Source organism: Nilaparvata lugens, chromosome X, assembly GCF_014356525.2.
Source record: "Nilaparvata lugens isolate BPH chromosome X, ASM1435652v1, whole genome shotgun sequence".
Taxonomy (NCBI): domain Eukaryota; kingdom Metazoa; phylum Arthropoda; class Insecta; order Hemiptera; family Delphacidae; genus Nilaparvata; species Nilaparvata lugens.
This window is the reverse complement of record NC_052518.1, coordinates 54319511-54329932: the sequence shown is the minus strand read 5'-3', so window position 1 is coordinate 54329932 and position 10422 is coordinate 54319511. Positions and strand designations below refer to the sequence as shown.

The window sequence follows — 10422 nt, the reverse complement described above, 5'->3', positions numbered from 1 at the left end:
GTTCTCAGTAGGTGACCTGAATAGAATAATGCTACATTAACCATGTTTACAAAATTTCAGTGGAAAGATTCTGATGATAATAGTATGGAATCTTTTATCTGCATGGTTTGCTAAGACATTCTAAAATGACTTTTAAACTCACTCATATTATAAAGTGATATTATAATTTCAAAATAACCCAAGTTGTGAGGTCTCGTATTATTACATTCCTGTTGGAATAATTCATTGAAAACCCTTAAAGGATTTCCCAATTCCTCCACAACAACCGCAGCAACTGGTCCTACAATGTTTGGTGCATCATAATAATAATTATTATTGTTATTCTGTTCCTTATCCAATTCTCCTAGAATAAACTCATTTATTACAGCATGAGCCATGTTTTTTTTGCAAAACAACTTACTTTTAGTGTCACACCAGTGTGTGTGTTTTATTCAAATATTCGCGCCATCCGATTATTCAAAAGTACGACAGTTAAACAGCATCGACCAGTCGATGTCTGGTTGTCGTTCCATGGGATTACTAGTCTGTCCCGGGTCAGCCGCCATTTTGTTCGGCTCTGGGTCACTCGAGTCACTGACTCAAAAGTATCCCTGAAGATAACCAGTGTTGTCTGTTCTCCTTTGTTTTATCACGTCATCAAGTCATAGTTTGATTATTCTGCTGATTTTTAATTGCTGAAGTTCTTAAATTAAGGTAAGATCATTAATTTATGTCCAGGATATTTATTGATAAGTTTAATAGCATACAGAAGTTACCTACTAAACAAAGCTGTTCAGGCTTGTGATAGCAAAGCGTTCCCCAGACAAATAATTTGTAAAGCACATGTTTTTTTTAAAAGCACTATGGTAAATAATTATGTTTGGCCCTATTAATAACCCTGATACAACAGTAATTGCAATGTTTAGTAAGTATAAGTTATTTTTTTCCATTTTCAAACCCCAATAGGTGATTTAACAAACTGTTAACATTGTTAGTTAACCTCAAACTTGTAAAACAACTATCAAGTGTGTTTTTTTTAAACTAGTGATTATATGATTCAGTAATATCATAATAGATTGATTTAATATTATGAATGTTCAAGATATAAGAAGCTATTGTAAAATGTTACAATAATAAAGCTAATACCAGAATAGGCCTACCCACTAATAATATTAGTTATAAATTTATAGGCATATTAGGGACTATGGTTACATTTGACCTAATTAGCTTTTTGAATACAGGGTGTAAGTGCACGTCCAGTGCCAACATACCTATTATCAAATTTTTGGTTGGGATCGATTTAGTATGTTATTTTGAGCACAAAATCACAAAAATTAAACAGCACTCACTATTGTTTTTTAAATAATACTATACCTCACAATATACTATTAAACAAATTAGATAGGACTGGAATTAGAGGCGTAGCAAATGATTTATTTGCCTCATACTTAACTGAACGTAAACAATACCTACATCTACATGGTCAAACTGATATTAAATATTCATCAGGTTTCGGCTTGCCTCAAGGTTCGGTGTTATCACCAATTCTGTTTCTGTTGTATGTGAATGACCTACTCAAAATAAACCTACAAGATTGCACTACTCTGTCTTTTGCAGATGATACTGTTTTGATCTTCAGTTGCAAAAGCTGGGAAGAAACCTTCAATATAGCAAATAGAAACCTAATTACAGTTAAAAAATGGCTACAAGACCATATATTGACTTTAAATGCTGATAAAACTAAGTACATCACTTTTTCTCCCAATATAACTGGACAACCAGCAACTGATTTAAGTCTCACAATAGAAACAGCAAATAATCGCAATGAAAACACTACAGATAATACAGAAGTTCATAATAAAACATTAGAAAGGGTGCAAACAATTAAATATCTTGGTATACTATTAGATCAAAATATTAAATGGAACAAGCACATTGATTATTTATGCTCAAAGCTGAAATACCTAATTTACATTTTTTACAAAATAAATAAAATAAAAAACATAGACATAATACGAAATATTTACTTTGCATATGCTCAATCACTTTTTCAATACATTATTGAAGTATGGGGTGGTGCATATGACACGCATTTAAAAAAGTTATTTATCCTACAAAAACATATTATAAGAGCAGCATTAGGAAGGCCACGACTCTATCCTAGTAGGGAAATATTTATTGAATTCAAGGTTCCGACAATAAGACAGAATTATATGAAAAACGTTATACTCCATATCAATAAAAATAAAACTAATTTTGCTATACACATTTCACCCCATAATACGCGTCCTAACAAGAGATTTAACACAGAACTCATCAAGCTAACCATATGCAGGCATCAATTTCAATATTATTGTAACTACATTATAAACAAAATTCCAAATGACTTTATAGATGAAAAAATCACACGCGATTCAATTAAAAATATAGAATATTGGATTGACCAAAATGTATTCTTTAAACTAGTGGTATAGAGTATAATGTTGTATACAAATAATTGTTCCTAAAAACAGTGAGCGATGGGCATGTATATTCTTGAACCAGGCTTGTAAATTGTCCCAAGTCACATTACAGGAACTTCTTTTTATTGTATCAGTTCATTTGTTTTTCTTTGAGAAAGTTACACTGTCATGATGGCCTCTAGATGTCACAGTGAATAATTAGATTAAAATTTTCATCATAATATAGTATGTATAGTATTCTCAAGTATTTTTTTCTGTGAGCCTGTGCGTTTTTTTTTGTATAATAGGTATAGCTTCATTAGCATTATTAATTTTTTTTTGTAATCTCTTCGTTAGCATTATCAATTGTATATTAATTCATATACTGACCTGAATTGATACAGAATAAATAAACTGCAACTCACTGCCAACACACAAGGAATCTTATGTTGGCAGTGCCAAGTATTACAGTGATGTTATTGATGCACTTAAGTTACAATCAATGTTATTTATATTGTATTGTAAAAATATGTATTTGTAATTTTTGGCAATAAATTCAATTCAATTCAATTCAATTCAAATAAATTAAGTTCAAAGTAGCACAATTTTACATGCATTTAACCTATGAGTAGCAGCCATTTTGATTATTGAAATCATCAAATTATGATATTCCTAATCTGAGTTTTCCTAACCGAAAGCTTTTCCTAACCTAAGCTTTCCTAACATAAAGCTTTTCCTAACCTAAAGCTTTTCCTAACCTTAACTACTTATGGTTGCTACTTATAGGTTAAATGCATGTAAAGTTCTGCTACTTTGAACTTAGTTTATTTTAAAAACAATAGTGAGCGCCGTTTAATTTTTGTGATTTTGTGCTCAAAATAACATACTAAATTGATCCCAACCAAAAATTTGATGAGAGGTATGTTGGCACTGGACGTGCACTTTAGCCGAATACAGTATTTTGATAAGATAAAACATTATTTATTTCAATATGACTAGTATCAAATCAACCTTTTGAGAAATTCTCTAAATAAACTGTAAATAGCAGCAATCATTCTTATTGATAGGCTACAATTTAATTATTAGTTCAGTACTATGTATGGTCCTTATCCCTTATTCCTTTTTGTCCTTGAATACTTCCTTGTATTGGTTTATTGTTTGAATACTATCAATATATTAAAACCATACTGAATTATTACTTTAAAATTTCTTTTAATTAGATAATTGCTTTCTTACATGTAATGTTTCATTTGATTTCAGACCAAAGTGGGAATAGAACTGCAGATACATATTATACTAAAATCCACCATGACAGACGAATATGATGCTAACTAGTTGGATTAGATTTGAAAAAAAATTCTTCTCCTTTCTACATCTGATTAAACCCATTTTCAGTAAGTTGCACTCTTATTTCCTTCAATAATCAACTTTTTCAACATACATAAACAAACTTACTTGTAACCTTTACAAACAAACTTAGGCTACTTACAATATATTCAAGAATTACTGGAGCAGTTTTAAGATTTGATGTCAGGCCCTATATTAATAACCCTAATATAAAAGTAATTGTAATTTTTATTGTGTATAAGTTGAATAATGTTTATCAATTCCAAACACCAACAGGTGATTAAACTGTTAGAATTGTTGGTTAACCTCAAACTTGTAAAAAAACTATTTAGTGGTTTTACTTTCATGATTCAATACCTTTTAAGCTAGTGATTATATGATTCAGTTATAATAGATTGATTTAATATCATAGATGGTTATGATATAAAAGAAGCTATTGTAAAATGTTACAATAATAGAACTATTCATAACACCATAATAGGCCTACTCACACTAATTATTAGTTATATTTATTAGAGACTAGAGTTACATTTGAACTAATTTTTTTTTTAATATTTTGATTAGATTAAAGCATATTTATTTCAATATGACCAGTATAAAATCACCCTTTTGAGAAATACTTTACTTTAAATAAATTGTAAATAGAAGCAATCATTCTCATTGATAGGCTACAATTTGATAATTAGTTCAATACTATGTAAGGTCCTTGAATACTCTCTTGTATTGGTTTATTGTTATATTATTTAATATCACTTATTAAATTCCTTTCAATTAGAAAATCGCATTCATACATTTAATGTTTAATGTTTCATTTGATTTCAGGCAAAGGTGGGAATAGAACTGCAGACACATATACTAAAATCCACCATGACAGACGAATATGCTGCCAAACTACAGTTGGATTGGATTTAAAACTCCTTTCTACATCTGATGGAAACCATTTTTAGTAAGTTGCACTCTACTATTTCCTTCAAGAATCAATTCTTTCACCATTCCTAAACAACTTACTTTACAACATCAAAAACAACTTTAGAAACAACCTTTACAACCAAACTTCCCTACAATATATATTCAAGAATTACTGAAGCAGTTTTAAGATTTTAAAATGATAACTTTATAATTGAATAGGCTTAGATTTTCAATTTCATATGAAGCAAACATTTTTCGTAGAACTAGCTGCAAATTAGTATAGTAATTTCCAAAGAACCATTTTGGAGACTTGAGTCACAAGAAAAATTGGGTCAGAAGTGCAGCTGCAGAACTAAGTTACATAGTTCTATCAATGATTTATATGTTAGTATTAAGTGAATGTGAATGCTTGTAAAGATTAAATGTATCTTATGCCCCAAGTAACAAATAATATTTAGTCATCTATTTAAATTAACCTATCACAAACAGGCATTTGCCCTTAACAGTAAATTACAAAATTAGAGTTATTGATTGAAAATTAGTCCAAATATTGAGGTTATGAGTCAAAATCTTTTGTTTCTTTAGAGATTTGCACTCTAGAAGAAGGAAGGAATTCCTTAGAACAAGAAACAATAATTCAATTTTTCAAATGCTCTTGTCTCAAAATTTCAAATTTTAGGATTATTGATTCTTGTTCTAAGGTACTTTTTTAATGTTGGATATGTTACAAGAAGTTTGACGAATGAGTGAACTGGCAGAAGTGTGAACCGCGGCTAGAGTCGGTTTAAGGTTGTGCAAAAGCTAAAAATAAAATTTATACTGGTGATATTTTTTAAAGTTTTTCGGTTTGTATATCATCAAGCTATCAAAATGAAAAGGTATTCTCAGGAAAACATTTTTTCCGATCATTCCTTTTTGAGATATGAGAGCCTAAATTTAAATTTTTGGGACAGAACATTTAAAATTCGGTAAAAGATAAATCCTTGAGATTTAGAGGATAGATTCTTCATAGTATTGTTGAACTATTTAAAAAAAAAATTCTGAAAATATCCATTTAATCGAAAATATAAGGTTTTTGGGTCACTCTGTATCTATATAGAACAAGACAATTATTTATCATGAAAATATTGGTTGGTTCTGAATTTATTCATCCTTTTGTGGATGCAATCACAAATCATATAAATATAATTTGGAGAGAATAGCAGGCTTTGCCCAAAACTATTTTATTCCCAAATTTTGATAATGAATAACATGTCCCAAAATGTTTTTATAATTTTACTGCTGGAAGTTAAAGTTTAATTTTCATTGATGTTTAAAAAAATATAGGTATAAAAATCAGAAATAAAATATAAATTGCTAGCAGGCCCTCTTTTTCATGTCTATATTGACTGGACTAATATGGTTGCAACTTTGAGCGAGTTAGTGTGAATGCATTACTGGGAAAAAAACATACCTAGAGTCTTTTTTCTTTAGGGCTACTTTTGAATAATACTTGAAAATAGAAATCAAAGAAAAATAAAAAAAATATTATTCCAATATTTTTATTTCTAAAAATAAATATGCCAATTTTAAAATGGGTACTTGAATATTTCTGTTTTTATTTACATACCTACAGGTATGGTTTGAAAAACAAATACGGCTATCTACTACAGTGCAGTGTATATATGGCCTAAAATGCTAACCTTGCTAACATATAAAAATTAACATACAATAAAAATAAGTATCATCCATATTTACATAACCAAAAATGTCATATATTCGACTATAAAGGAATAGCACATTCGCTCCTGGGTGGCACATATATGTGCCACATGACTAATCAACTCCTCCCAATAAAAAATTAGGTTTACTTCATATATACCAGTCAATTAATACAGGATACTCCACACATTCCAAATCATATCACCTGTTGAAATGAATATTTCCTTAACAGTAATTTGAATTACTCTGGAAGATCGTTAAATTCCTCAAGTTTCTCAAATTTCAGGTTTTTTTCACTCGTGACACATATATGTGCCACTCGGTCTTTATATAGAATGGTGAGTGTAAACCAAGGATAGTGTATAGCAGGTTGCCTCAATCGCGTTTACATACGTGGATGAGATGGCATGAGCCTACGTCAAACTCCGACCTCTCGGCTGGCAAACGCCGGCTTCCCATAAGAATTACATACAAAACACCGCATCAAATATCACTTCCTCACATAAAAACCGCTGTATTGATAAAAAAATATGAATATGCTATTCAATTCAGAAAGAAACAAGCTCATCAATGTGTATTTTGAAAAAATTAATTCATTTCGAAAAGTGTAGAAAGTCCTTGAATCTTATCACAATATTCAATCGGTAAAACCTATTCATATTTGTGAAAAGGCTGGTAACTTATTTGTTTTGGACTTATTTTAAACAATAATATGACAAAATGATGCAAACTTATTTAATTTTATGCTGGTCGTCCAATAATATTTAAAAATGATTGTTTCTTATTTGACAATTGTTTGTGAAAATTGATAGTTGTATCATCGCCCGGAATGCTAGTTGCAAGCATTTGTATTAATGATATTTGTTTAAGACTTTATTAATTGACATATACCTAGAACCAATTTAGCGAAATCATGGAACTGTTCACCATGGTTACAAGTTATTTTCAGAACATTGAACTGTCTGGTTACTAATAATTATTTCAGTTGTCTACTGGAAAGCATAGTGCCAACACGTTGCTCTTGTATTGTGTTTTTGTTTCTGCTCAGTGCAGTATTATTATTATTATTGACGATCATTAGTATATTTTATTGATTATTTTCATGGGACACAAATTTACAAAGGAAATACCATATATTATTCACGGTAGTATGATATTTTTTATTTCAATGTGTCCATGGGATACTTATGAATGCGAAAACACTTGTGTAAAGCAAGAATAGATCTTAATTATAACTTAAATAGTTCAACAAATTATAACTTCAAATAATATAACATTAATTATTCATGAAATTATTCAACTACAGTACAGTAGTGTAATGCGCTTTATTTTTTGATAAAATAACATCATTAAAGTCATTAAAAGTCATGATTATCTATTTTTATCAAAATTAGGATAAATAAAAATCTTTATAATGTTTAAATGATGTTCATATATTCTTAGGGCTTATCTAGACTGTTTATTTTTGTGATAAAGCTAGGCCACCGTTGATGGGTTCGCATTGCTATGTTTCAGGAGTTGTTGATAAAATAACGTTAATATCCTGAAATTCCTAAAGAAGCTGTTAGTTCTTTCCACAGACTTCATAAGGATAAAATTTCTAAATGAGAATAGAATCTGTTTAAGAGAAAGAACTAAAACGATGCAGAAAAAACTAATAGAAAGTACAAAAACGTATTTGAAATGGTATTATCAGATCAAATTGTGTGTTCAAACGATTTGTTTTAGACTCGCCGGTAACATTTATAGGATTTTTACTGAAAATTAGTTTGATATTGTTTCAAAGGGGATAAAATGCTGAACATGTTGATGTCAATCACTTCTACGTAAAGTTGATGGTTGATTTGCTATGAGGGCTCAAAGTTTGGCATTTTTACATTCGAATGCATGTTAAGCCGTGGCGAGAGGTTGCAGCATGACGTGACACCATAGCAGGCTGCGTTCTCCACGCGTCTTATGTGATCAAGGCAACCTACTATTATACTATTCTTGAGTGTAAACCACCTGAACCAACCCATTTTTTTTTTAAATTATAAGGAAATAGCAGTATCATCAAAGGCCAATGACATACATAAATACGTACACAACATTCATCATTAGTAAATTATTATTATTGATCATGTTTTCAAAGTATAAAAATAAAAATCCAAGAAAATATTTGACTTACAGATAGAAAATTGAATTGTCCAATATGTTGTGAAATGAAAATAGTCCATTCAATAAACTTATTTGTGAATAAAACAATCATGTCAAAAAGGCTTTCTTTTATGAAAGAAAGTATGGAATAATAAATTATTAGTCCCAATACATGTGGAGAAATTGCAAATCAGTTACTTGAGTCAAAGAAGAACTCATCGTTTCATACACTTCACCGCTTGCTCCCAATACTCTTTTCAAATTTCTTCTACATGTTTGCCTTTTTGCAACCAATGTCCAATCACTGCTACCCAAAGACGGAACCTCCTTCAAACACAGTTTTTCAAAAACCTTTGAAATTCAACGATACAAATGCACATATACAGAGTGAGTCATATGTATGGGCACCCTTCAATAATTTGGAGACTGTTGAAGATATAATACTGTAACTTTCAGGATAAGTTATTGATAGAATACTCTACCTCTTAATGTACAACTGAGTTCCAACCCCACATAAGGGGTTTACTTGGGGGTTGTAACTGGGATATTTAAAATGTGAACACCCATTGTGTGGTTAATCATTTTAAAGGTCTTTTTAAAACAAGAAAGATGACATCAATAATAATGATGTATGATACTTGTATCCAAAATGGTGGCTGATTGAAGTTTTAGTTTTTGAAGAAATGAGGGGTTGTAACTCAAATATTTAAAATGTAAACACCCATTGTGTGGTACATAATTTTAAAGGCCTTTTTAAAACAAGAATGACGACATCAATAAAAATGTTCTATGATACTTTTATCAAAAATGGCGGCTGATTGAAGTTTTAGTTTTTATAGAAATGATTGATAAAACAAATAAAACTTAAAACAACACTTTTTTGATGAATAATGGAACACATTGAAAAACTGATTATCTATTTAGTAATCTGTTTGGTACTTTTTACATTTCATTTCAAAAGATGCTCCCGAAATGCTCCCCTTATTCTCTTGTTTGACAGTGTGCCAAACTGTCATAAATGTAAATGAGATGTCCTTATGAAGGTCTAAGTCAACCACTTATGAGGGGTTGAAATTCATTTATGTATGTCAAAAGGTAGAGTATTCGACCAATAACTTATCCTGAAAGTTACAGTATGTATATCAGTCTCCAACTTATAAAAGTTTTTAAGCTACATAATCAGCATTCTGAGAAATGATTACCGAGAAATTTTATATTTTACTCATAATAACCTATTAAGTTATCCCACTAAACTGTACATTTCATATTTTACAGGACCAAGAGCAGAGAAACTACGCCTCATGAAGCTCAAATTGAGGACGATAGCAGTTCAAAGTAAAAATATATAATTGGTTATAAATTGAAAGTTAAATTTTTGTAATATTTAATAAAAATCATTGCATTTTATTGAAAATAATGTTTTCTTATTTACATTTTTTGCTCATATAGATATACTCTGAAGTTAAGCTTCAAAGAAAATAAACTAATATAGATATTAATATATAATATTTAATATTTTAATAGATATTCAAAGTAATAATTGATGTGTTACTCAGATGTATATGAACTGTATTCCATTTGAGGTGTTGCAAGCATAGAGGGCTGTTTGAACTAGAGCAGATTTGATTTAATTAATTCATGGAATGGCGAGTGACTCATGCACTGCTCCCTCTCAGGACAGTCTGCAAGCAGTTATTGGTTAGCAGAGGTCGATCTCGACTCAATCAATACAGCTACAGAGACAGTTTATAGACTGCCCTGACAGGAGAGAATGAATAAGTAATTTGCCATTCACAGGAGAATTTTAAGGAATATTTCAATTTGAAAAATATTAAAAATATAAAATATATATTAATAATCTGATTCAAGGCTAGTGCAATACAATATCAATGCTTAATCATAATTCAAA

At 29.9% G+C, this 10422-nt stretch overlaps 1 long non-coding RNA gene across 1 annotated transcript; it reads left to right on the top strand.

The window, feature by feature from the left end:
* Positions 1 to 534: 534 nt before the first annotated feature.
* On the top strand, positions 535 to 10198 carry LOC111053740. The gene is made up of 4 exons (XR_005573396.1): positions 535 to 693; positions 3681 to 3814; positions 4590 to 4713; positions 9789 to 10198. It is a non-coding gene; the product is annotated as an uncharacterized LOC111053740 (long non-coding RNA).
* The last annotated feature ends 224 nt before the right edge of the window (positions 10199 to 10422 follow it).